Source organism: Bos grunniens, chromosome 8, assembly GCF_055505025.1.
Source record: "Bos grunniens cultivar Pamir isolate PY7600 chromosome 8, Bosgru_T2T1.0, whole genome shotgun sequence".
Lineage (NCBI taxonomy): Eukaryota > Metazoa > Chordata > Mammalia > Artiodactyla > Bovidae > Bos > Bos grunniens.
Window position 1 is genome coordinate 98,990,022 of NC_141172.1, and position 26,583 is coordinate 99,016,604.

Here is a 26,583-nt window from a genome sequence, read left to right on the forward strand (position 1 = left end):
TGACATGACTCTGTCGAATGGGGAGCCCATTCTTTTAGGCACCTGATAGACTCATCTGCTTGTGTAAAAAAGTAAAATGCCTCAGATTCCACTGCTTAGAATGAAAGTTTGGGACCAAAGGCATTCCATTTTTTTTTTTTTAAAGAAAAAATAGTTTTTCCTAAGCTAATGTTTTTCCTTCTAGACCTGGGTGCCCTTCTCTTATTCATCCTCTGCCCGGGCAGCTAAGAGATTTGAAGGGTAAACTAATACCAGACTCAGCATGTTACATGAGAAATGTATTAGTTAGAAGCCTGGGGTTCTATGAAATAGAGACCAGATCGAGCTAGCTCAGGGAGAAAGAGGTGTGTTGTTATAAGAGATGCAGGGGTGTCTTGCAGAATCAGAAACAGAAATGTGTCAGGGCTGAAGCAGAGCATCAAAGCTGGGAAGCAGACAGTCACTGGAATGCCTTCACTGTCTTCCATCTGTCTGTCCATCTTTTTCACCCATCCATCTTTTCCCCTTCCCTTCTTCCTCTCTCTTCCTCTGCTCAACATTTCTTTTTCTGCCTCACTGCCTCTGCCTTTCTGTTCCATGTGGTCAGTCAAATTTTTCTGCCCTACACTTTCTCCGTTGACCTGTCACGAGTCCAGCCTCAGCACAGGGACTCCCTTCAAACCAGATGTGGTTGGGGACCAGGGTCATATTGTTCCAAAATGGTTCCTGCAGGTCATGCTGCTGGATGTGCGTTAACTTCTAGAGAAGGGGGACACAGTTTGATCAGGATAGACATGCCCAAAGGTATCTAATGTGCCTGGGTCTACATACACAGACACACTTGTAGCCCAGACACCAAAATCTCTTCCATGATGGCCACACGTTTACCTAGAGATGATCCAATGGTTTATGCCCTGAACCTGTGTGAGAGGATATGGTTCAGACTTGAGCTGCAGGATTCACAGGGCTCTTGTGGAGATTCTGGGAACAGTCCTGAACCTGAGCCAGAATACTTGGATCCAGTCATGGATCCACCAAAAAGTAACTCAGGGATTTTGGACAAGTTCTTACGCCAGCTGAACCTTCATTTCCTGTTTACATTGAGAGTCACAGAGACAGCTTTCAACAACGTGAAGGGCCATAGTCATGGAGAAGGAACAGGCATGTTATCTCTCTAGAACTAGAGTGAAAAGGACAGGAAACTACAGAGTGGTCACAGTGGCTGAAGAATCCAAAGAACTTTCTTACGATCAGGCTGCACAGACCCTAGAACTGGCTGCTTTATGAAGCTGGCATTCCCTGTCACTAAAGCTCAAAACGGAGAAGGCAATGGCACCCCACTCCAGTACTCTTGCCTGGAAAATCCCATGGATGGAGGAGCCTGGAAGGCTTCAGTCCATGGGGTCGATGAGGGTCGGACACGACTGAGCAACTTCCCTTTCACTTTTCACTTTCATGCATTGGAGAAGGAAATGGCAACCTACTCCAGTGTTCTTGCCTGGAGAATCCCAGGGATGGGGGAGCTTGGTGGGCTGCCGTCTATGGGGTCATACACGACTGAAATGACTTAGCAGTAAAGCGCAAAAATGATCTACAAAATGGAGATACTAGCCCATTTTTAAAGACAATTTTATTTCACATAGGGGCAAATGGATTAACCATGTTGTGTTGGTTTCACATGTATAGCAAAGTGATTCAGTTTTACATATATATGTATCTATTCTTTTTCAGTTCTTTTCCCATTGAGGTTATTACAGAATATTGAGCAGAGTTCCCTGTGCTATACAATAGGTCCTTCTTGGTTGTCTGTTTTAAATATAGCAGCGTGTAGATGTCATTCCCAACTCCCAATCTATCCCTTCTCCCACCTGTCCACCTTCATAACCAAGTTTGTTCTCTATATCCGTGAGTCTGTTTCTGTTTTGCAAATAAGTTCATTTGTATCATCTTTTTTTTTTGTATCATCTTTTTTTATATTCCACATATAAGCAGTATCATATAATTTTGTCCTGCTCTGATATACTTCATTTAGTATGATAATCCCCCAATCTGTTTCTTAAAATAATTATTTTTGTGCATGTGTGTGTAGGGGGGTTTTGAGTGCTGTGTGCCTTTTGTATTATGGTCTTTACCAGGGAGAAAAAGTATATTTTCACTTTGTACATTTGTTTAAACCTTTGAAGCATAGTTTTCAGTGCTTGTGTCACAAGAGTTTCCAAGCCTGAAGAAGGGATAGGTGGGGGTGTAAATGACATGCACGTCTCTTAATGAACACCATGCTGGTTGCTCTTCTTAGCCCCGTCACTTGCATTTCTGGAATTTGTTCTCCTTTCCTCCACTCCTTTGTCTTTTCTACTCCCTGCTGGACTCTCAAGGTAATAGGGGTGGGGGTAGGAGAGAACGCAGATTTTTAAATCTCCCTTTGTGTCCTACGTGAGGGTCTATTGATAGGATGCCCCTTCTGGTTCTCAGCTATGTGTTGCTGACGTCTGGTTATCCTTGTCTCTGTGACCATAACCTCTGATATTGTCACTTTCTCTTTCCAAAGTCTTGGCTGGAGTTTGAATTGCTGAGACAGTGGGGCTGTTCTGCTTTTGACGGGGTGTATTAGCTGAATTCCCTTTGTGAGGCGCTAGTGGCATATTTGGCTCTTTCTGTCTTTGGGCTCAAATACTCGCTTCAGATGGACCCTTTTGTTAAATCTCCTTAGAGTGCTTTGATATTTACTTGGCTTTCAGTTTTTACCAACCTCTGGCTGGTTTTTACTGCTACTCAGTGGAGCTGTTTGGGCATTCAGAAGCAGGTATGGGTACATATTTGAGCCGTGTGTTGTGCTTAGTTGTTCAGTCATGTCCAACTCTTTGCGACCCCATGGACTGTAGCCCGCCAGGATCCTCTATCCATGGGGATTCTCCAGGCAAGAATACTGGAGTGAGTCCCCATGCCCTCCTGCAAGGGATCTTCCCAACCCAAGGATCAAACCCAGGTCTCCTGTATTGCACATGGATTCTTTACCATCTGAGCCACCAGGGAGGCCCATTTGAGCCATAGTACAAATCTAGAAATATTTACATAGTTATCATCTATAAATAGATTTAATGTATAGACCAGGGAACTATATTCAATATCCTGTGATAAACTGTAGTGGAAAAGAATATGAAAAAGTATAACTGAATCATTTTGCTGTATAGCAGAAATTAACTCAATATTACAAATCAACTGTTTTTCAATAAATTTTTTAAATATTAAAAAATTTAACAGCTACATCTGCTATATAATTAAAGTATAAAATATAGGATCAGATCTCTTGGGCATATTGTTTTATGTTTTTCATATTATTGCTGTTAATGATGTCTTTTAAGTAAGACATTGATTTTACTATAGGAGTTGCCAACCTATAGAGATGTGACATGTGATTTAGTATTTTAATGTAAAAATAGTTACCTTCCCAGACTAGTCCACAATCATCAGTTTTAACACATAATGTAGCAAAATTAGTACATATTTCAAAAAAACTTTGGAAAGAAAGAAGTTTTAGAATTCTAGCAGTGAAATAAAGTAGAATTCTAAACTTGAATTTTAAGAAACAGTTTACTTTTTTAATCAAGAAGGTTGGTGATTGAGGGAAATGTGTTTAATTCAAGTCACTAAAGAAAGCAGATGAAATCTTTCATGAAGATTCTGAGATTCTTGGACCTCTCCAGAGTTTAGAAGATAGAGACACTGGTATATTGTTATGTGTAATTGCACTAGAAAACATACTTTTGACACAGTAATAATTATGTGTATTCACATTATTTGGATTTTTTGCCTTGCAAAAAGAAGATAGGGGAAAAAAAAACTTTTCTGAATTAATTGGTAAGAATTGGAAGAAAAGGGAGAATGAGGAGAAAGCTAAAGAAAATGTCAATATTTGTGAGAAGACTGCCTGAGAGTGTGAATAGGGAGGGCAGTGCAGGGTGGATGTGTCTGGTAGGACTTGCTATTGGGGTGATTGAAATTGAGATCATATAGTTTTTCACATCTTTCATTAAGTGGGCACAATTGATTCAACACATAATTATGTTTTAGGACCGAGATTCTCAAAATATCCTCCTGACTGATTATAAACTAAGATAAACATACAAACTCTTGCTTTGATGAATAATGAACAATCCCATCAAATGCCAGTTTTTACATATGACTGAGGGTTTCTAGAATAAACTACTAAGGAAGTTTTCAAAGGTGTTTCTGAACTCAAATTGTCATATTAACATAGACTCTAAATAGTCAAAGACTCTTTAGTTCTACTAAAAAATCTAGCTGCTGTTCAGTAACAAAGCTCGTCTAATGCAGCATTTGTGTAGATAGCTGGAATTACCAAAGGGAAATGTGTAGGCAGGGCGCAGACTGACCAAAGTGGGCAGTGATCAAAGAAGTTTGACAGTCATTGGTTTAGAAAAGTTATTCTCTATTACTCTGCCATAAAAAGAATGAAATAATGCCATTTGCAGCAACATGAATGGATGTATAGATTATTATATTAAGTAAAATAACTCAGAGAAAGACAAATATATTATGATATCACTTTTGTGTAGAATCTAAAATAATGATACAAATGAACTTATTTACAAAAAAGAAATAGACTCACAAATATAGAAAACAAACTTATGATCACCAAAGGGAAAAGGAGAAGGGGATAAACTTGAAATTTGGGATTAACAGATACATACTATTGTATGTAAAATAGATAAACACAAGGTTCTACTGTATATCACAGGGAACTATATTCAATATCCTATAGTATCCTAAAATAGAAAAGAATCTGAAAAAGAATATATGTATACATATATACTTATGAGTAGAATCACTTTGCTCTGCACTTGAAACATTGTAAGTCAACTATATTTCAATTTAGTAAGTCAACTATACTTCAATTCCAGTATGAAAGAAAGGCAGGGCCAAAGAATGTTTGAACTACTGTACAATGTCACTCATCTCACACGCTAACAAAGTAATACTCAAAATTCTCCAAGCCAGACTTCAACAGTACATGAACCAAGAAATTCCCGATGTTCAAGCTGAATTTAGAAAAGGCAAAGGAACCAGAGATCAAATCGCCAATATCCACTGGATCATTGAAAAAGCAAGAGAATTCCAGAAAAACATCTACTTCTGCTTTATTGACTACACTAAAGCCCTGACTGTGTGGATCACAACAAACTGTGGAAAACTCTTCAAGTGATGGGAATATCAGACCGCCTTACCTGAGAAATCTGTATGCAGGTCAAGAAGCAACAGTTAGAACTGGACATGGAACAACAGACTGGTTCCAAATAAGGAAAGGAGTATGTCAAGGCTGTATGTTGTCACCCTGCTTATTTAACTTATATGCAGGCTACATCATGAGAAATGCTGGGTTGGATGAAGCACAAGCTGGAATCGAGATTGCTGGGAGAAATATCAATTAACCTCAGATACGCAGATGACACCACCCTTATGGCAGAAAGCAAAGAACTAAAGAGCCTGTTGTGAAAGAGTAGAGTGAAAAAGTTGGCTTAAAACTCAACATTCAGAAAACTAAGATTATGGCATCTGGTCCCACCACTTCACAGCAAATAGACGGGGAAAAAATGGAAATTGTGACAGACTTTATTTTGGGGGGGGCTCCAAGATCACTTCAGATGGTAACTACAGCCATGAAATTAAAAGATGCTTGCTTCTTGGAAGAAAAGCTATGACCAACCTAGACAGCATATTAAAAACCAGAGACATTACTTTGCTGACAAAGGTTAATCTAGTCAAAGTTATGGTTATCCAGTGGTCATGTATGGATGTGAGAGTTGGATTATAAAGAAAGATGAGTGCCACAGAATTGATGCTTTTGAACTGTGGTGTTGGAGAAGACTCTTGAGAGTCCCTTGGACTGCAAGGAGATCCAACCAGTCCATCCTAAAGGAAATCAGTCCTGAATATTCATTGGAAGGACTGATGTTGAAGCTGAAACTCCAATACTTTGGGCACGAGATGCGAAGAACTGACTCATTTGAAAAGACCCTGATGCTGGGAAAGATTGAAGGCGGGAGGAGAAGGGGAAGACAGAGGATGAGATGGTTGAATGGCATTACTGACTTGATGGACATGAGTTTGACCAAGCTCTGAGAATTGGTGATGGACAGGGAAGCCTGGGGTGCTACCATCCGTGGGTCACAAAGAGTTGGACACGATTGAGTGACTGAACTGAACTGATACTTCAATTTAAAAAAATATTCAAAATACATTTTCCTTAAAAATGGTTTGGATTAGAAAAATAAATTCTCAGAATTGCAAATAAATGAATCAATCAATCAATAAGTGTAAATTTAAAGAAGAAGACAAGTTATTCTCAGTCCTCGCTGGACATCAGAATTGTCTATACTTCAGTCACAGTTCAAAAGCATCAAGTCTTCGGCGCTCAGCTTTCTTTATAGTCCAGCTCTCATATCCATACTTGACTACTGGAAAAACCATAGCTTTGATTAGATAGATCTTTGTCAGCAAAGTAATGTCTCTGCTTTTTAATATGCTGTCTAGGTTGGTCATAACTTTTCTTCCAAGGACCAAGCGTTTTTTAATTTCATGGTTGCAGTCACCATCTGCAATGATTTTGGAGCCCCCCAAAATAAGTCTGTCACTGTTTTCACTGTTTCCCCATCTATTTGCCATGAAGTGATGGGACCAGATGCCGTGATCTTAGTATTCTGAATGTTGATGTTTAAGCCAACGTTTTCACTCTCCTCTTTCACTTTTATCAAGAAGCTCTATAGTTCTTCTTTGCTTTCTGCCATAAGGGTAGTGTCATCTGCATATCTGAGGTTATTGATATTTCTCCCAGCAATCTTGATTCCAGCTTGTGCTTCCTCCAGCCCAGCATTTCTCATGATGTACTCTGCATATAAGTTAAATAAGCAGGGTGACAGTATGCAGCCTTGAGGTACTCCTTTCCCAATTTGGAACCAGTCTGTTGTTCCAAGTCCAGTTCTAACTGTTGCTTCTTGACCTGCATACAGATTTCTCAGGAGGCAGGTAAGATGGTCTGGTATTCCCATCTCTTGAAGAATTTTCCACAGTTTGTTGTGATCCACACAGTCAAAGGCTTTGGCATAGTCAATAAAGCAGAAATAGATGTTTTTCTGGAACTCTCTTGCTTTTTTGATAATCCAGTGATGTTTGCAATTTGATCTCTGGTTCCTCTGGCTTTTCTAAAACCAGCTTGAACATCTGGAAGTTCGTGATTCATGTATTGCTGAAGCCTGGCTTGGAGAATTTTGAGCATTACTTTACTAGCATGTGAGTCGAGTGCAGTTGTGTGGTAGTTTGAGCATTCTTCGGCATTGCCTTTGTTTGGGATTGGAATGAAAACTGACCTTTTCCAGTCCTGTGGCCACTGCTGAGTTTTCCAAATTTGCTGGCATATTGAGTGCAGCACTTTAACAGCATCATCTTTCAGGATTTGAAATAGCTCAACTGGAATTCCATCACCTCCACTAGCTTTATTCGTAGTGATGCTTCCTAAGGCCCACTGACTTTGCATTCCAGGATGTCTGGCTCTAGGTGAGTGATCATACCATCATGATTATCTTGGTCGTGAAGATCTTTTTTGTATAGTTCTTCTGTGTATTCTTGCGACCTCTTCTTAATATCTTCTGCTTCTGTTAGGTCCTTACCATGTCTGTCCTTTATTGTGCCCTTCTTTGCATGAAATGTTGCCTTGGTATCTCTAATTTTCTTGAAGAGATCTCTAATCTTTCCCATTCTATTGTTTTCCTCTATTTCTTTGCACTGATCGCTGAGGAAGGCTTTCTTATCTCTCCTTGCTATTCTTTGGAACTCTGCATTCAAATGGGCATATCTTTCCTTTTCTCCTTTGCCTTTCACTTCTCTTCTTTTCATAGCTATTTGTAAGACCTCCTCAGACAACCAATTTGCCTTTTTGCTTTTCTTTTTCTTGGGGATGGTCTTGATCACTGCCTCCTGTACAATGTCACGAACCTCCCTCTACAGTTCTTCAGGCACTCTATCAGATCTAATCCCTTGAATCTATTTGTCACTTCCACTGTATAATCATAAGGGATTTGATTTAGGTCATACCTGAATGGTCTATTGGTTTTCCCTACTTTCTTCAATTTCAGTTTGAATTTGGCAATAAGTAGTTCATGATCTGAGCCACAGTCAGCTCCCAGTTTTGTTTTTGCTGGCTGTATAGAGCTTCTCTATCTTTGGCTGCAAAGAATATAATCAGTCTGATTTTGCTATTGAGCATCTGGTGATGTCCATTTGTAGAGTCTTCTCTTGTGTTGTTGGAAGAGGTTGCTTGCTGTGACAAGTGCGTTCTCTTTGCAGAACTCTATTATCCTTTGCTCTGCTTCATTCTGTACTCCAAGGCCAAATTTGCCTATTACTCCAGGTGTTTCTTGACTTCCTACTTTTGCATTCCATTCCCCAATAATGAAAAGGACATCTTTTTGGTGTGTTAGTTCTAGAAGGTCTTGTAGGTCTTCATAGAACCATTCAACTTCAGCTTCTTCAGCATTACTGGTCAGGGCATAGACTTGGATTACTGTGATATTGAATGGTTTGCCTTGGAAATGAACTGTGATCATTCTGTCGTTTTTGAGATTGCATCCAAGTACTGCATTTCAGACTCTCTTGTTGACTGTAATGGCTATTCCATTTCTTCTAAGGGATTCTTCCCCACAGTAGTAGATATAATGGTCATCTGAGTTAAATTCACCCATTCCAGTCCATTTTAGTTCGCTGATTCCTAAAATGTCGACGTTCACTCTTGCCATCTCCTGTTTGACCTCTTCCAGTTTGCCTTGATTCATGGACCTAACATTCCAGGTTGCTATGCAATATTGCCCTTTTCAGCATTGGACTTTACTTCTATCACCAGTCCCATCCACAACTGGGTGTTGTTTTTGCTTTGGCTCCATCCCTTCATTCTTTCTGGAGTTATTTCTCCACTGATCTCCAGTAGCATATTGGGCACCTACCGACCTGGGGAGGTCATCTTTCAGTGTCCTATCTTTTTGCCTTTTCATACTGTTCATGGGGTTCTCAAGGCAAGAATACTGAAGTGGTTTGCCATTCCCTTCTCCAGTGGACCACATTTTGTCAGAACTCTCCACCATGACCCATCCATCTTGGGTGGCCCTACATGGCATGGCTCATAGTTTGACTGAGTTAGACAAGGCTGTGGTCCTTTCTACAAGGCTGTGGAATTGTCTGTAGTGCATTTAAAAATTATGAGTTGCTGGACTCCATGATGGTGTACTCAGCAGGGATTACCCTCTCCCCAGCAAACGTTGCCTTCATCTCATTAGCTAGAACATATCCATGTGTCTACCCGAGAGGAGCTGCTGGCAAAGGAGACAGGTTTATGAAGATTCATCCCCTGGAGCCAGAGCCTTGCTGACCTAGGAAATGCACTATGGTTTCAGCATTGTGCAGTGTACCATGGAGTGTAAAAAATTCACTTTAAAAATAACAAGAAGAAAGAAAAAGGTCTCTGCCTTCAAAGATCATATACTATTCCCTTAAAAAGGTCAAACATTGTAGAAAATAACAGCATAACTAATTCATACAGGGCAATAGGAGTGGAGCCAACCTTTGTTAAGTACCTACCTAACCACATGTGGAGTACTTCATATTGTTATCTCTTTTAATCCTCACTTCAATCTTATGAGATCAGTAGTGTCCATGACAATGTACAGATTGAAAAACTGTAAATTCAGAAATTTCAGGGCATTTGAATTGTAGTTGTTACCTAGAACATGGTAAACTAGAATTTGTGTTCTTTTTGGAATCTAGATTGGTTGATTTGTTAATTTTGTTTTGTCATGGCAGTCTACCAGGTTATGTCCTAATTAGTAAAGAGATATCTTATCCTCATTCCAGCTTTCCATGTGACATGATCAAAATGCCTTCTATACCTGTACTTTGAATTTATAGGACAGATATGGAGTGGCCATGTTTATTTCCTCAGGATGAATCCATGCATGAAGCTCCTTGAATCAGAGCAATATTGTAAAGTCTAGTTCTGCTCATCAACTGTCAGTCAGTGATTTATTGACAGGCCAGACAAGTCATCTGTTCATGTGAGTTTCTCTGCACCATTTCTGAATCATTTCAAGCCTGCTCTGTAATGTAAGAATGATAGATGTACAATAACTCTATCTACTGGTGCAGCTGTACTGTTAACCAGAGTTTTTTGTTTGACTTTCACCCTGACTTCACAAAATGGGAATTCATTTCATATAGATGATGAGTTCATAGAGAGAAATTGCACTTTGGGTTTTCTTAAGAGATGGTGATTCTTGTGACATTGATCTCATGGGTTCATGTTGTCTGATCTTATGGAAAGAATAATATCTGTTTGTGAATCAATAATTTAAAGGGAACACAGTAATTCTTCAGAAACAGACCTAAAATAAGCTCAATTTATAGTGATTAGAAAATGGATCTTGAAAGAGTCTTTCTGAAAGGTGATGATATAGTGATGGAATGTAGAGCTTTTTCTGTGAATGTACTCTTCTTTCCCCCAAATTATCGAGTTAGGTGCAAGAAATATTATTCATTTTGTAATGCTTTAGTTATCGATTTCATAGGAGTTTATTTTCTGCTTCAGCTCTTGTTCATAGCCACTAACACACAGAAGAAATATTGCTTATTTAAAGAATTTTTTAAGATACAAAAATTCCTCATGGTTAAACTTAGTTATTTGTATAGGCTCTGCTCTCCCTGAGATGTCCACCTCATTTCTCCATTGGCCTGGAGAGCACAGACCCTGTTGTATCACCTCACCTATAAGGCCCTAGGGCCATCCTCTTTCACAATTCCATATTTTGTATTCCATCCAAATGTGTCCTGTTATATCCATAACATTTAGTGTGTTTATTATCTCCTTACCTGCTTTTCTCAACTAGATAGCGCCTTGAGGACCAGGAGAGTGACCTGTTTGTCTTAATTTCCCCAGCAGCCTGGAGCAAAGAGCAAGCCACATTGTAGGTGTTTATGCCAAATTTAATTCAAGGAACCTTGGGACTGCCCTGCTCACTGTGGAGAGAGAATAAAAGCTGAGGTTAAAAGTTTTCCATTTGCCCCAACATTCTGGGATGAAGATGTATGAAGTTTTTTTTTTTTTTGGTGCACCTACAGAAGTCATTCATTTCACAGTTTTAAAATCTGTCCTGCTCCTTTCTCTTTCTCTGTTTTTTTTTTTTTTTATCCAAGCTATACATCTTGTATCCCAGCCAGAGCATCATTTAGAGTGTGCTCAAGCAAATTTTCAGTGTCCTTGATTAAGGTCTCAGGACTGAGATAACCGGTTTTGCTTGGTAATCCTGTTCACTTATAAAAATCCATCCTGAAGATGGCGGAGGAGTAGGACAGGGAGAACACTTTCTCCCCCACAAATTCATCAAAAGAGCATTTAAACGTCGAGTAAATTCCACAAAACAACTTCTGAATGCCGGCAGAGGACATCAGGCACCCAGAAAAGCAATCCAACTCTTCGAAAGGAGGTAGGAAAAAATATAAAAGACAAAAAAAGAGACAAAAGAGGGAGGGACGGAGCTCCGTCCCGGGAAGGGAGTCTTAAAAAGAGAGAAGTTTCCAAACACCAGGAAACCTTCTCACTGCCGAATCTGTGCCGAGCTTTGGAAGCACAGAGGGCAACGTAACAGGAAGAAAAAATAAATAAACAATTAAAACTCGAAGATTGCGAGTCCTACGGTAACTCCCCCAGTGGAGAAGCAGCGCAGACGCCTGCAGGCGCCATTAACAAGCGGGGGCTGGGCAGGGAGGCGCAGCGCGGGCTGCATCGCTTGGAGTAAGAATCTGGCCTGAATACCCTGAGCACTATCTGAGCGAAATAATTTGGGCTAGCAGACCAGACTGTGGGATATCTACTACGCGAAAAGCCAGCCCCAACCTAAGACCGCCAGGCCCGTGCACGGAACAAAGAATTGAACAGAGATAGCCGGCTGCAGACCTTCCCCCTCCGGTGATAGGCAGCCAAAGCCGGAAGGGGGCAATCACAGCCCCAGAGAGACATTATCTGTAAAACTGTAAGCAGGCTTCTTTGCTAACTAGAACTTCTTGGGGGTCTGGACGGTTAACATCTGCCTAAGAAGGTGCGCCGGTTTTGCGCCCAGATAACCGAGTGGCGGGGAGGCGATAAGTCGCAGCATTGGCGCTCGCCAAACACCTCATCACTTGAGCTGCTCGGACCTGGGAAGAGCACAATACTCAGGCCCAACTGAGTCTGCGCCTCTGAGGACTATCCGAGTGCCTGAACCTGAGCGGCTTGGACCTGGGAGGTACATGCAACCCAGGGCCAGCCTTGGATTGTTCCCGGCGGAACAACCTAGAGCCCGAGCAGTGTGGGCAGGGAGGCTACACGCGCAGTGAGCGGGGGCAGACCCAGTGTGGCTGAGGCACTGTGAGCGCACGCCAGTGTTATTTGCTTGCAGCATCCCTCCCTCCCTCCCCACAGCGCGACTGAACAAAGAGAAGAAATACAGTTCCACCCATCAGAACACTGACACAAGTTTCCCTAACCAGGAAACCTTGACAAGCCACCTGTACAAACCCACACACAGTGAGGAATAGCCACAATAAAGAGAACTCCACAAACTGCCAGAATACAGAAAGGACACCCCATACTCAGCAATTTAAACAAGATGAAGAGACAGAGGAATAGCCAGCAGATAAAGGAACAGGATAAATGCCCACCAAACCAAACAAAAGAGGAAGAGATAGGGAATCTACCTGATAAAGAATTCCGAATAATGATAGTGAAATTGATCCAAAATCTAGAAATTACAATGGAATCACAGATAAATAGCTTGGAGACAAGGATTGAGAAGATGCAAGAAAGGTTTAACAAGGACCTAGAAGAAATAAAAAAGAGTCAATATACAATGAATAATGCAATAAATGAAATTAAAAACACTCTGGAGGCAACAAATAGTAGAATAACAGAGGCAGAAGATAGGATTAGTGAATTAGAAGATAGAATGGTAGAAATAAATGAATCAGAGAGAATAAAAGAAAAACGAATTAAAAGAAATGAGGACAATCTCAGAGACCTCCAGGACAATATTAAACGCTATAACATTCGAATCATAGGGGTTCCAGAAGAAGAAGACAAAAAGAAAGACCATGAGAAAATACTTGAGGAGATAATAGTGGAAAACTTCCCTAAACTGGGGAAGGAAATAATCACCCAAGTCCAAGAAACCCAGAGAATCCCAAACAGGATAAACCCAAGGCGAAACACCCCAAGACACATATTACTCAAATTAACAAAGATCAAACACAAAGAACAAATATTAAAAGCAGCAAGGGAAAAACAACAAATAACACACAAGGGAATTCCCATAAGGATAACAGCTGATCTTTCAATAGAAACTCTTCAAGCCAGGAGGGAATGGCAAGACATACTTAAAATGATGAAAGAAAATAACCTACAGCCCAGATTATTGTACCCAGCAAGGATTTCATTCAAGTATGAAGGAGAAATCAAAAGCTTCTCAGATAAGCAAAAGCTGAGAGAATTCTGCACCACCAAACCAGCTCTACAACAAATACTAAAGGATATTCTCTAGACAGGAAACACAAAAATGGTGTATAAATTCGAACCCCAAACAATAAAGTAAATGGCAACGGGATCATACTTATCAGTAATTACCTTAAACGTAAATGGGTTGAATGCCCCAACCAAAAGACAAAGACTGGCTGAATGGATACAAAAACAAGACCCCTACATATGTTGTCTACAGGAGACCCACCTCAAAACAGGGGACACATACAGACTGAAAGTGAAGGGCTGGAAAAAGATTTTCCATGCAAATAGGGACCAAAAGAAAGCAGGAGTAGCAATACTCATATCAGATAAAATAGACTTTAAAACAAAGGCTGTGAAAAGAGACAAAGAAGGTCACTACATAATGATCAAAGGATCAATCCAAGAAGAAGATATAACAATTATAAATATATATGCACCCAACACGGGAGCACCGCAGTATGTAAGACAAATGCTAACAAGTATGAAAGGAGAAATTAACAATAACACAATAATAGTGGGAGACTTTAATACCCCACTCACACCTATGGATAGATCAACTAAACAGAAAATTAATAAGGAAACACAAACTTTAAACGATACAATAGACCAGTTAGACCTAATTGATATCTATAGGACATTTCATCCCAAAACAATGAATTTCACCTTTTTCTCAAGCGCACATGGAACCTTCTCCAGGATAGATCACATCCTGGGCCATAAAGCTAGCCTTGGTAAATTCAAAAAAATAGAAATCATTCCAAGCATCTTTTCTGACCACAATGCAGTAAGATTAGATCTCAATTACAGGAGAAAAACTATTAAAAATTCCAACATATGGAGGCTGAACAACACGCTGCTGAATAACCAACAAATCACAGAAGAAATCAAAAAAGAAATCAAAATTTGCATAGAAACGAATGAAAATGAAAACACAACAACCCAAAACCTGTGGGACACAGTAAAAGCAGTCCTAAGGGGAAAGTTCATAGCAATACAGGCACACCTCAAGAAACAAGAAAAAAGTCAAATAAATAACCTAACTCTACACCTCAAACAACTAGAAAAGGAAGAAATGAAGAACCCCAGGGTTAGTAGAAGGAAAGAAATCTTAAAAATTAGAGCAGAAATAAATGCAAAAGAAACAAAAGAGACCATAGCAAAAATCAACAAAGCCAAAAGCTGGTTCTTTGAAAGGATAAATAAAATTGACAAACCATTAGCCAGACTCATCAAGAAACAAAGGGAGAAAAATCAAATCAATAAAATTAGAAATGACAGTGGAGAGATCACAACAGACAACATAGAAATACAAAGGATCATAAGAGACTATTATCAACAATTATATGCCAATAAAATGGACAACGAGGAAGAAATGGACAAATTCTTAGAAAAGTACAACTTTCCAAAACTCGACCAGGAAGAAATAGAAAACCTTAACAGACCCATCACAAGCATGGAAATTGAAACTGTAATCAAAAATCTTCCAGCAAACAAAAGCCCAGGTCCAGACGGCTTCACAGCTGAATTCTACCAAAAATTTAGAGAAGAGCTAACACCTATCCTGCTCAAACTCTTCCAGAAAATTGCAGAGGAAGGTAAACTTCCAAACTCATTCTATGAGGCCACCATCACCCTAATACCAAAACCTGACAAAGATGCCACAAAAAAAGAAAACTATAGGCCAATATCACTGATGAACATAGATGCAAAAATCCTAAACAAAATTCTAGCAATCAGAATCCAACAACACATTAAAAAGATCATACACCATGACCAAGTGGGCTTTATCCCAGGGATGCAAGGATTCTTCAATATCCGCAAATCAATCAATGTAATACACCACATTAACAAATTGAAAAACAAAAACCATATGATTATCTCAATAGATGCAGAGAAAGCCTTTGACAAAATTCAACACCCATTTATGATAAAAACTCTCCAGAAAGCAGGAATAGAAGGAACATACCTCAACATAATAAAAGCTATATATGACAAACCCACAGCAAACATTATCCTCAATGGTGAAAAATTGAAAGCATTTCCTCTAAAGTCAGGAACAAGACAAGGGTGCCCACTTTCACCATTACTATTCAACATAGTTTTGGAAGTTTTGGCTACAGCAATCAGAGCAGAAAAAGAAATAAAAGGAATCCAAATTGGAAAAGAAGAAGTAAAACTCTCACTATTTGCAGATGACATGATCCTCTACATAGAAAACCCTAAAGACTCCACCAGAAAATTACTAGAACTAATCAATGATTATAGTAAAGTTGCAGGATATAAAATCAACACACAGAAATCCCTTGCATTCCTATACACTAATAATGAGAAAACAGAAAGAGAAATTAAGGAAACAATTCCATTCACCATTGCAACGAAGAGAATAAAATACTTAGGAATATATCTACCTAAAGAAACTAAAGACCTATATATAGAAAACTATAAAACACTGGTGAAAGAAATCAAAGAGGACACTAATAGATGGAGAAATATACCATGTTCATGGATTGGAAGAATCAATATAGTGAAAATGAGTATACTACCCAAAGCAATTTATAGATTCAATGCAATCCCTATCAAGCTACCAACAGTATTCTTCACAGAGCTAGAACAAATAATTTCACAATTTGTATGGAAATACAAAAAACCTCGAATAGCCAAAGCGATCTTGAGAAAGAAAAATGGAACTGGAGGAATCAACCTACCTGACTTCAGGCTCTACTACAAAGCCACAGTTATCAAGACAGTATGGTACTGGCACAAAGACAGAAATATAGATCAATGGAACAAAATAGAAAGCCCAGAGATAAATCCACGCACATATGGACACCTTATCTTTGACAAAGGAGGCAAGAATATACAGTGGATTAAAGACAATCTCTTTAACAAGTGGTGCTGGGAAATCTGGTCAACCACTTGTAAAAGAATGAAACTAGAACACTTTCTAACACCATATACAAAAATAAACTCAAAATGGATTAAAGATCTCAACATAAGACCAGAAACTATAAAACTCCTAGAGGAGAACATAGGCAAAACACTCTCTGACATACATCACAGCAGGATCCTCTATGACCCACCTCCCAGAATATTGGAAATAAAAGCAAAAATAAACAAATGGGACCTAATTAAACTTAAAAGCTTCTGCACATCAAAGGAAACTATTAGCAAGGTGAAAAGACAGCCTTCAGAATGGGAGAAAATAATAGCAAATGAAGCAACCGACAAACAACTAATCTCAAAAATATACAAGCAACTCCTACAGCTCAACTCCAGAAAAATAAATGACCCAATCAAAAAATGGGCCAAAGATCTAAATAGACATTTCTCCAAAGAAGACATACAGATGGCTAACAAACACTTGAAAAGATGTTCAACATCACTCTTTATCAGAGAAATGCAAATCAAAACCACTATGAGGTACCATTTCACACCAGTCAGAATGGCTGCGATCCAAAAGTCTACAAATAATAAATGCTGGAGAGGGTGTGGAGAAAAGGGAACCCTCTTACACTGTTGGTGGGAATGCAAATTAGTACAGCCACTATGGAGAACAGTGTGGAGATTCCTTAAAAAACTGGAAATAGAACTGCCTTATGATCCAGCAATCCCACTGCTGGGCATACACACTGAGGAAACCAGAAGGGAAAGAGACACGTGTACCCCAATGTTCATCGCAGCACTGTTTATAATAGCCAGGACATGGAAGCAACCTAGATGTCCATCAGCAGATGAATGGATAAGAAAGCTGTGGTACATATACACAATGGAGTATTACTCAGCCATTAAAAAGAATACATTTGAATCAGTTCTAATGAGGTGGATGAAACTGGAGACTATTATACAGAGTGAAGTAAGCCAGAAGGAAAAACATAAATACAGTATACTAACGCATGTATATGGAATTTAGAAAGATGGTAACAATAACCCTGTGTACGAGACAGCAAAAGAGACACTGATGTATAGAACAGTCTTATGGACTCTGTGGGAGAGGGTGGGAAGATTTGGGAGAATGTCATTGAAACATCTGAAATGTCATGTATGAAACGAGATGCCAGTCCAGGTTCAGTGTACGATGCTGGATGCTTGGGGCTGGTGCGCTGGGAAGGCCCAGGGGGATGGTATGGGGAGGTTGGGAGGGAGGAGGGTTCAGGATGGGGAGCATGTGATTTTTTTTTAAAAAATAAAATTAAAAAAAAAAAATAAATAAATAAATAAATAAAAAGAAATGAGCTATCAACATACCCAATGATACTGATGAACATTAAATGCATATTGCTAAGTAGAATAAACTTTAAAATTAAAAAAAGAAAAAAAAAGAAAAAAAAAATAAAAATCCATCCTTCGATCAAACATTAATTTTTATGAAAAGAGTCAATACAAAATAAACCTTGATTTAGAATTTGATCATGCAAACATTTAACATTAAGTGAGTTCAGTTAGGCAAACAGATAAAAAACGGAGAGAAAGGTGAGATTGAGAGAAGGAAAAATAATGATCTATTTGAATAGTGTGAATGATTCTTTGTGAGCTTGTGCCCTGCCTGGTCAGTATCAGGTAGAAGATGGATACATTTGCTGAAATCTCTACTGGTCTCTGTTTATGATTTTAGTGTTTAAAGATGCAAGTCTTTTTCATTCTTCTCAGGTCCTAAATAACAAGCCAGCTTCTTTATCTGATGGTCAAACAAAAAGGCGACGACTTGGCTCCTAGTAGGAGGAAGAGGCGATTGCATTGAACTCCATGTGAGACACTGTTGCCAGATGCCTTATGGATATTTTAATGGATTCTGAAGGATAATTTTGATGAATTTCACCTTATACACAGACTAGAAACAGACAGTGACATTCTTGGAGACACAAAATTTGTTGTCCGGATAGACTTTAGGGTTGGCAGGTTTTTTGAACACGCTGTGTGTGTGTGTGTGTGTGTGTGTGTGTATGTGTGTATGTATGTAGGGCTGAAGGGATATCAGGTCTGTTTACCAGATAAAGGGCTGGTGCTAATGTTTGATCACCAAAACATCTCTAGGCCTAGGATTCTGATCTTGGTCAGGCTGCTGGCTGAGGCTGAGCAAAGCCTTTTCATGCCTTCCTTTCCTGTACTGATCAGAGAAAACTGTTAAAGAAAAGGAAAGAATATGCAATGGTTTCAGCTAAGCAGCAGTTCCATTTAATAAAGGAATGGATTTTTAAAAATTTAATTTGTATGGAAAAGTCTTGGCCAATAGTTCCAAATCTGGGCTGGAATAACAGAATGGCCTTGAGGGAAAAGGAGAGAGGATAGGATGCTTGGTTTTTAGTGCCCGCTGGACATTGTATGCTGTGTTTAATTACATGCCAGTCCTTAGTGGAAGGGACAGCTCTCTCCACTGGGCCAAAGTTGTGACAGAAGTTTAGGAACCCCTGAGTCACAGAGTCAGTATTGACAAAGTCTGGAGTGGAACCCAGGTCTGTCTCAACCCAAAGTCTATACTTCCTCTCACTGCAGCTCTTAAAACTGGCACAAAATGAAGGCTGATGGAGACTCCTGGGCACCACCCCAGATTTGGGTGGAACATCAGGTTTAGGGGTTATATGTCAGGAAAAGGAGTGGATTGTGAATCTTTGGGTTCCCAGAACCTTGGAGAGAAAACCTGCTGATGGAATTAGGAGGTGTTTAGAGCAGGGGTTCCAATGAAGTCATTTCTTTCCCATGGGTGACTATACTCTCCCCCAACAACACGTACGTGTACAGGAGTGTTCACACACATGTCATGTACAGGAGTGTTCACATATATGTCAACATACACACTCACATACAGGGTGTGTATTTTTGCCCATGTAAAATTTCCTTCCTTGCCCCATCTCCAGCGCACAGCCATGGGTGCCTCTCTGAGACTGAACCTTGTTCTGTATTAGGGTGTTTGCAGGTAAGAACTCTTCCCCCAGGGTCCAGAGAGTCCATCTTTAAGCCTCCTCTCCCCGATGGCTCCTGGCCTGATGATTTGGGGTAACTTTGGACAAGTTAAATAAACCATCACTCGATACCCTTATGCTACCATCTGTCCAGCTATGTGGATACCTATCAAATGAAGCTGGGTAACTTCTAAAAAATCACAATACAAACGTTCCCAGCAAAGCCAGTTCCCTGAGGGAGGTTGACATGCTTTCTATCTTCTGGGAGTTTTCTGCAGGCCTTGAGATAATGGGCTGCTTTCCGGACTTAGCACAAAATTAGTGACAGATGCAGTTAGAGGAACAGAATAAAGATGCCTAAAATTATGCAGGCCCTTTTAGTTGTTTATAATTGATATGCCCAGCATTTCTAGGTAATTACTGGAAAACATTGAGCTTTTTAGTGCTCAATGTCATTAGTCCATTTCTCTGATGAGCCAACTGTCTTAGGCAGTATAGAACACTAACTTTTAAATTGCCAAATTAGTTATCTTTTGTCTTGGTAGAGAAAATAATCTAAAACAACTTCGTTTAGGGTGACTGGAGCCGTCAGTTAAATTTAAAGAGCTAATTATTTTTAAGCAGTAGAGCCTTACAAATTTGAAAGCCACAGACTGGAAACCAACCAACCATCCAGGGAGTAAATATTTCCTTTTGGGGGAAATCTGACGGATTCTTCCTACGTCATTCTAACTGCAGTGCCCTACCTCCACTCACTGGCATGAGACACAGGGAAGCCTCCCTAATTGGCAGCGTGGGACCAGTGTAAAGATTTGGTGCGTGCAGAAGCAAGACTCTGATCTTCTCGTGGGATCTGGTGTTTGGGCTGCATGGAAGGTGCTGGAGACAGTCCAGGCTTGAGATTTGCAGGTCTCACTGCCTAAGTTTGAATCCTGGTTCATTCACCTACTGAAGTATATTATAAAGGTGGCCAAGTTACTTAGTGTTTATAAGCCTCAGTTTCACTACCTGTGAAATAGGGATGATGGTAACCACACTCAGTTCCTAAGGACGTTGTGTTATGAGGATTAAATCCATGTCGGCATGTGGCACAGGGTTGGACTGACACAAGGTGCTCAACTGAAGGTTAGTAGCTCTCTGGAACTTTCTTACTTAGTCTCATGGCTTACACGAGTCCCTCTTTCCTGCCTAATAATAATCCAAAGCCAATTTCCATGTTTGAAAGGAATGTTAAAGTTAAGAAAATTATACCTAGAAACTGAATTTCTCATTTAATTTCCATGCCTTCAGGAAGGACCCAGATAGAAGAAGACTTTCACAAATACAGGTTTCTGATCCAGAAACTGCCACAGCGCTAGTGACAAAGCTTTCACAAGCCCCACGTGTCCCTGATCCCAGCGAAACCACTCCTCAGTCACAGATTACCTGACACAGTTCTGATGTGTTTCTCACCTAAGGGCTTTTTCAAAATTGCTGTTCCTGAGCCCCCTCCCTAGAGAGGCGTGTGTGGCCTGGAGATACGCATTGTGATGCTGGACATGAGTAGATGACTTTTTGGGATATTCTCCTCTAGGCCTTTGGGTTCCTTCCAGCCCTGCAAAACCTGCTGTCCTCGGAGCAGGTGCCCTCTGGTCTTCATGCCAGGGTTGTTGCCCAGCCAGCACGCTCCACTAAAGGCAAAGTGACTCACCATTTAAAATCAGCTTTTTGAGCACCTGCTGTGTGGTAGACGCCATGATGGGCCTGGAGTTTACAAAGATGAATTCAGCATGGCGTGTGCTGATACAGACCTCCCAGTCTGGCTGAGGATCCCCAGCAGAATGGAAGACTTTTTGAACTCAACACTTACCTGTACTCATATGGACAGTCCTGTGAGTTTTGAACTGATTTAACATGTTTCTTCTTTCATCTACAAATTATCCATCTGAAACACTCATTTATGCCTATTCCATAATGTACATGTTAGTTCACTGGTGTATATTGTTTTTCATTGTTATTCAGTCACTAAGTCATGTCTGACTCTTTGCAATCCTGTGGACTGCAGCACGCCAGGCTTCCTTGTCCTTCACCATCTCCCAGAGTTTGCTCAAACTCATGTCCATTGAGTCGGTGATGCCTTCCAACCATATCCTCTGTCGCCCCCCTTTTCCTCCTGCCCTCAATCTTTCCCAGCATCAGGGTCTTTTCTGATGAGTCAGCTCTTTGCATCAGGTGGCCAAAGTATTGGAGTTTCAGTATCAGGGCTTCCAATATATATTCAGGGTTGATTTTCTTTAGGATTGACTTTGCATGTAGATTGTGTTAATCTATTATTTGTACGTATTCAGGTGGTACATACTCAAAATATTTTACAGAAAAAGGTGTGTTAAAAAAAAACTGAAGACCACTCTGATGTGTAAGGGTGGGTTGAGAAGATCCCCTGGAGAAGGGAAAGGCTACTCACTCCAGTACTCTGGCCTAGAGAATGCCATGGACTGTATAGTCCATGGGGTCACAAAGAGTCAGACACGATTGAGCAACTTTCACTTCTGGCACACATCACACGAGGGCCATCAGTGTTAATTTTCATCCTCTTCCTCCCTGGAATGGAGTTCATAGTACTTAAGTGAACCTTGCTGATGAAAGAGTTGTTAGTTTGATTTTTGGTACGAGGTACATCTAAAGTTTATGCTACCCTAGGGTCTGTCCCCACTCCAGCTATTCACATGGAGCTCCAAACATTTGTAGGAGCCAGGACGAGACCAGCTGGCTGCCTGTGAGTGGCTTTCTTCTGTCAACACTGCACAGCTGTCACAGCCCTGGCTTCCATCCACCAGACACAGTCAAGAAGCCACAGCTAAGATTCAAAGCTGTAGTTCTGGATCCCAACAACCACACCCTGTGCTTTTGTGGGTTGTACACAGAAACTACATTTTTCAGATTTGGGGGCTGCTCCTCCAACTGACTCCTGGCCATTCATGCGTGGGTGAATATGAACACGGGATTCAGTCACTCCTGTCACTGTTAAGGGTGGATCTCAGTAGCTAACATTTACTGGGTGCATAGTATGCCCAGCCTTCAGCTAAGCACCTTTCCAGAATTATTTAATTTCACAACAATCCCGTGAAATCAGTTCTTTTACTAGCTCTGTTTTACACACCAGCAAACTGAGACCTAGAGCAGCAATTTTACTCAAAGAAAGTAAACAGAAAAGGAAAGCAAGAAACCCAGCATCTCATTGGCCCGAGAGCCATTTCCTCCTTTTTCAAAGCCCATCGTGTAAGGACTGAAGGGGAGTGCCATCCTCAATCATCAAATAGAAAGGCACCAGGTGCAGTGTGGATCCTGGGTTGGATTCTGGAATGGAGAAAGGACATCAGTGAAAGAAAGGAGAGGTCTAGGCTGGGAGAGAAGCTTATGGCACCCAGGCGAGTACCTACGATAATAGGGACCTGCCTCTAGAGGAAGGGAAGTGAGCAGCAGGTAGGTGTTCCTCCTGGCTGCTGCAGAGATCAAAGAAAAAAGGTTCCCAGGTGGAGCCGCCTCCTTGGTGAGCATCCAGCATCATACGAGAAGTCTCTGACCATGGTGGTTCTTTCTTGCCTGAGTCTACCTCTGTTGGCTGGCCTGCACCAGCCTTTGTAAGGGAGGATGTCAGTGTTAGAATGGAGAAGGCTCCACACCCAACTGCCCTTGTCACCAAAGTCTTGGGTTTGGGGAAAACACAGCGAAGGTTCAGAGACAGAGCTGGGTGCAAATACCTGCACCATCACTTCCTCCCTCTGTGCTCTGGGCTTTCACTCATCTGAGCCTTAGGTTCTTCCTCTGCAAAGTAGCGGAGAAGGCAATGGCACCCCACTCCAGGACTCTTGCCTGGAAAATCCCATGGATGGAGGAGCCTGGAAGGCTGCAGTCCATGGGGTCGCTAAGAGTTGGACACCACTGAGCGACTTCACTTTCACTTTCCACTTTGATGCATTGGAGAAGGAAATGGCAACCCACTCCAGTGTTCTAGCCTGGAGAATCCCAGGGACGGGGGAGCCTGGTGGGCTGCCGTCCATGGGGTCGCACAGAGTCGGACACGACTGAAGCGACTTAGCAGCAGCAGCTGCAAAGTAGGGACCACACAACCTTCTTCTGTGTTGCAAGACTTGAAAAACACCTGACAGTTCCAGGTGCGCTTATTACTCAGTGGGAATCCTCCTGCTAAGTCCTTCCTGACCTTCTCCTTTCCTCTAGGTATAAGGCGTGCACCAATTCAAGACTCATGAGACCTTGTATTTCTCATGTTTCCTTTCCCTGTGGCTTACCTACATAAGCTAAGCCTACCTAGACCACCACCACCTCAAATGCACACATAGCTTGTTGATCAGACTTCAGCCTCCTAGAGCTCAATAGCAGAACTCAGGAATGACTGGTTCTTATATATATAAAGTTTTATTTATGTATTTATTTAGGCTGTGCTGGGTCTTCGTTGCTGGGTGGGCTTTTTGCTAGTTGCAGCACATAGGGGCTACTCTCTACTTGCGGTGTGCAGGCTTCTCACTGCAGTGGCACACAGGCTTCAGTAGTTGCAGTTTTCAGGCTCTAGCTGCTGCTGCTAAGTCACTTCAGTCGTGTCCGACTCTGTGACCCCATAGGTGGCAGCCCACCAGGCTCCCCCATCCCTGGGATTCTCCAGGCAAGAACACTGGAGTGGATTGCCATTTTCTTCTCCAATGCGTGAAAGTGAAAAGTGAAAGTGAAGTCGCTCAGTCGTGTCTGACCCTCAGCGACCCCATGGACTGCAGCCCGCCAGGTTCCTCCGTCCATGGGATTTTCCAGGCAAGAGTACTGGAGTGGGGTACCGTTGCCTTCTCCTCAGGCTCTAGAGCACAAGCCTCATAGTTGTGGCACATGGACTTAGTTGGTCTGTAGTATGTGAGATCTTCCACACCCGGGTATCGACCCTGTGTCTCCTGCATTGGCAGGCATATGTTTTACCACTGAGCCACCAGAGAAGCCTGGCATGATTGAGTGCTGATACTTGGAGCCAGGGGTCTGCAAACTACAGCCATTGGCCAAATGGAGAACAGCCATGCCCATTTGTTCCTGTATTGTGTGTAGCTGCTTTTTGCTACAAGGGCAGAGCTGAGTGTTCCCAAGCCATACATGGGGTCTACTCATCCGGTGAATATTAAAGCTAATCTACTGATACTGGGTTGTGGTGAAGAAAAGTGTAGCATTTATCTCAGGGCCAGGCAAGAATGGGCAGCTCATGCTCCAAAACCCTAAACTCCCTGATGACTTTCAGGGAACCCATCCTTCTGACTAGTTGGTGCAGAAGGAACAGGGTGAAGAGTTTCAAGACTTCAATCATTAACCTTCTGGTTCCAACCAGTTCGGGTCTACGTGCTGGTGTCAGCATGCCCTTAACTTCTTCCACCTGGTGGGGTTTTAGTATCTGCAAAACAACCCAAGGACGTGGCTCAGGGTATTATCTATAGCCCTTGAGGAGGAATTAAAGGTCCTTGACTTTATTTATGGCTAAACCATTATTATTTTGTCTTCCTTGACTGTTTTCTTTGGTTTCTGTATTTTTTTTTTTTTTTTTTTTACTTTTCCGATTAAATTTTTCTTTCTTGAACTCAAGGATGGACTAGAAACCTAAAGCTTTTCTACCAATGAGAGGTGGAGGACACGGTGGGGTGTGTTCTTGGGAAGGCCCTGCAGGGTCCTGCGGGGTTTCTCAAGCAGTGACAGAGACGGTGAAGCCAAAAGTGTTTAGTCTGTGGCTCTTTACAGAGCGAGTTAGCCAACTCCCAAACTAGAGGATAGAGCGATATAGGCTGGAACGTGGACTCCAAGAGAAGGAGTGGAAGGGAGATGGGGAAGGGGAGGGTGGGAGAGAGATCTCAGAGTTTTCACAAAGTCCTTTCTTCCCTAACAAATGCAGTGCCCTATCGAACTTTCGCCCTCTGGTACTAATGCCCTATGTACCTTTAGTCCTCTGCTTGAAGGCGGGAATCTTCCAGGGGTCAAAGGCAGGGGCCAGAGCCTCAGGACTCCCAGCTGGCACTCGTTAATAACTCTTTAGGGAGGCAGGCATCTCAATGTGAGCCTATACATAAGGCACCAGCTGCGGATTGCACATAGACACCTTCCCCATTAAAACAGATCAAGAAATGACTATTTGGCATCACTTAATATAATCTTGTATCTTGGATAGCATTTTTCTTTTCCAAGTCGGTTGGCTTTCACATGTCAAAAAAGCAAATGAGAAGTAGGACTATGTAATAATAGGGGTGCCATTTGCCAGGTTTGTGATGTCCCATTCTTGCACTGTTCCCCCCCCCAACCCCCGCCATTAAATTAGACCATTATCAGCCTGTATTCTTCAGTATTTACCCTGATCAGGAACTTGCCTGACACAAATGCTGTTAAGACCCTGGAAAGTGTGGGAACAGCGGAGGATAGGACGGTCCACTTGTTCACTATGTGTCGGGCACCCCAGGGAGGCTGAGTCAGTTGAGAGAGACCCATGGCCTCCCAGGGCCTCACTAGAGCTGATTCCCTCTGCCTGCCTCCAGCTGTCATCAGTCACCAAAGAGGGACCCTGTGAGCCTTTGGAGGCACGTGTGGGATCTATCACCTATAATTCAAAGCTAGTTGAAGACCTACTCAGGGCATATGTATTGCTCTTTCTCAGCCCTTGCAGCTGTTATAAGTGGAGCCTGCATAGAACAAACCTGTTCTCAGGGATAATCTTTTTCTTAACTGTTGTCTTTCTGAATTTTGAAATTTAGTGTAGCATTTTAAAGCACACAACGTGTTTACCTGAAATCAAAGCCAGATTCCATTTGATCTTCATCTGAGGCGTTTTCTGTGATTCAGTATCCAACCTTCCGCCTTGTCCGTTCTGACCTGGTTAATCATTCATGACGTAGGGTAGAAATTGTCAGCTAAACTAATCCTGAGAAGGGGCATCAGGGGAGGGGGAGAGACAGGAGATACCAGCTGATAAGGATGATAAATCCTACAATAATAAAGCAGTGTCGACTCTTGAAAGCCATGTGATCAGAACAAGATCTCCAAGGCCTGTGTCAAAACCCCCATTAACCTGTGGTTGAAACCCAGACTCTGAAGAGCAAAGGAAGC

At 41.4% G+C, this 26,583-nt stretch overlaps 1 protein-coding gene across 9 annotated transcripts in view; it reads left to right on the forward strand.

Moving 5' to 3' along the window:
• Nucleotides 1-26,583, forward strand: part of PALM2AKAP2 (PALM2 and AKAP2 fusion) — a 522,805-nt gene that overhangs the window by 185,063 nt on the left and 311,159 nt on the right. The gene's annotated exons all lie outside the window — the stretch shown is intronic.